The sequence below is a fragment of the Tupaia chinensis genome, unplaced genomic scaffold, assembly GCF_000334495.1.
Source record: "Tupaia chinensis unplaced genomic scaffold, TupChi_1.0 Scaffold000140_1, whole genome shotgun sequence".
Lineage (NCBI taxonomy): Eukaryota > Metazoa > Chordata > Mammalia > Scandentia > Tupaiidae > Tupaia > Tupaia belangeri.
Genome location: NW_006159610.1, coordinates 10,070,582 through 10,073,156, shown reverse-complemented (window position 1 = coordinate 10,073,156; position 2,575 = coordinate 10,070,582).

Sequence of the window (2,575 nt, the reverse complement as noted above, 5' to 3'; positions counted from 1 at the left end):
GGGGGGATGGTCACGCCGCAATCCCTTCTCCTCCCTTCTCCTCTCGGGATCTTGGGCACGCACGTACACGCGCCCGGCGTGAGTTTTAAGCCACCGGGTCCGGGACACGAACCGCGGTCGACTACGTGGGAGTCCAGCGACATAGCCATTACGCTAACTGCTGGTTCCCTCAAGTAAATTTTTATATTGGTTGTGAGCTTGACTGTTTGGTGTCCTGGAATTCCCATGAGAAGGAAGAAGTCTTGTTTAATGCTTACCCTGTGAGTATGAAGGCCTCTCTAGTCTAAACCACTGGGCAGGAATGTCAAATGCAAGGCTTTGGAGAGCCAGGACTCCAACAGCAAGTCAAGAAAAGGAAGATGCACAGTCCCCCAGGTATCTGGGCTTTCCTCTAGCTCTCCTTCCTACCAAGGCTCATGGATGGGGAGTCAGAGGTATTAGCACATGGTATAGGGTCAAGTATGGGGTCAATGACAAAGACATGAAAGGGATCAAGCAATGACCTGTTTTACCTGCAGTGACACTATAATGCTAGGCTCACTTCAAAGCAAATCTTTCCAGAGAGGATGCTGGTTTAGGAACTGCCATGGGCACCAAGACACAGCCCTATGCTTAACTGAAGCTCGACCTGGCCGGAGGGGTGTAGAGATGCAGATGGTGTCTGCTTGAGTCTATTAGGTGAGCCAGTTGGAAGTCTCCTGATGAGGATGCTTCTCCTTCTTAGTTCCTCTGAGGGAAGGAATGGGCAGAGTTTGTGTCTTAATTCTCTAAAATGCAGAAAAGGAGTGGACATTCTGGAGATGATGGCCAAAGTAAGAACAGCTCAGAGATCCAGGGATGGTGTTGAAGAAGGCAAGCAGTCAGGAGGGATAGAGTAAGTGCCAACCGGAATGAATTGGGAGAAATCCCAAAGTGGGGTTTATGAGTTGTGTGTGTGTGGGAATCCTGAAGTGACTCTGGGTCCAGTTGCAGACACCAGGCCAGCCTTTCTACCCAAAGGGACCTTCTGCTCAAAGCTCTCGCCTCTCTGCACCACACTCCCTCTATTGCCTGTGGGCTCAGACCCAAGCGGGAGTTCTGCTGTATCTGTGGTGCCTGACAGCTTCTCAACAGCTTTCACACAAACAACCACGGTACACATCTTTTCATTTTTGCTACTTCACAGTTTAACTTTTCACAGATGTTTTTTATTGTGAGGTGAGCAGAACAAAATTAGTTCCAACTACAGTGGAAGAAACAGAGACTCAGAAGGACTCTATCTTCCCCAAGAATGCAGATCTCAAAATGGCAGAGCTCAAGTTTATGGGAAGACAGGGAAAGGGTTGTGAAGTGTGAGAATCACCACAGGGGGCCTCTACAAGAAGGGTTATTGAGGATCAGGCCAGAGGTCCCCAGGACACAAACCACATGTCTGAGTCTCTCTTGGTGCTTTTCCTTCTGGCCAAAACAGAAGATTCAGTTAATTATTCATGGTACCTTGCCATGGCCCCGACCTATGGAGGTCAGGTCTAATGCAAAGGTGACAAAACCCTGTGCTCATGGTAACTGGCCAAGGCAGCAAATTGTGGGCATTAGGAGGGGCTTTTCCTGTGATGTCAGGAAGCATGCTGTTCTGTTCCCTTTGTCGTGAGAACGTCATAGAACTCCTGCCTTTGCAAATAAGGGAAGGCCCTTGCTTTAGAATCATAGACACCAGTGTACACTGGACAGGTGCCCTATGGGGAGTTCATCTCTGGTAGAAAATGGGAAATTTAGAGGGAGAGAGGGATTTTTGGAGTGGTGCTTATAGCTCTGAGCCTCTATCTGAAAGGGGATACACAAGAGCATGAGGACCTTTCCGATCCTGATATTTTGAAAACTTTCTTAAAATAAATGATCATGTCCACAGCATAGTCTGAGGTCAGCTTTCTTCAAAGTAGAACCTTACAGACAGACAATAGCTGTGGACAAAGGCCGTTACCACACACTTGAGATTCAGATGTGTAGCATAGGTTCAGACCGAGACGCCCAGACTCTATTCAGATACCTGATCAGTCCCTGCTACTATTCACTCTGAACTACAGATTTCTTTGTCTACTTTTTTTTTTTGGAGAGGCTTTTGCTATAGGGGGGTGTGCTCGCCAGAAAGAGAGAAACAGAGAGACAGAAAGTGAGAAATCACCCCCACGGTAGATGGCCACACTGCAATCCCTTCTCTTCCATTCTCCTCTCGGGATCTTGGGCATGCATGCACACACACCTAGCATGAGTTTAGGCCACAGGGTTCGGGACTCAAACCATGATCAACAACATGGGAGTCCAGTGACATAGCCATTTCGCCAACTGCTGGTCTCTCTTTGTCTACTTCTTTAAGACATTCTTCTGGTTCATATTTAGTGCTTAGCATGTCCTTCATTCATGATAATAGTGAGTAGTTTCTGTGTGCTAACTATACACCAAACATTGCCTAGATCTTTCATGGACTTTTTATCATTTTTTTTATCACAGCCACTAATAGTGTTGCTCTTTTTTTTTTGGGGGGGGGGAAGATTTTTTCCTATAGGGCACATATGACAGAAAGAGAGAAAGGGAGCAA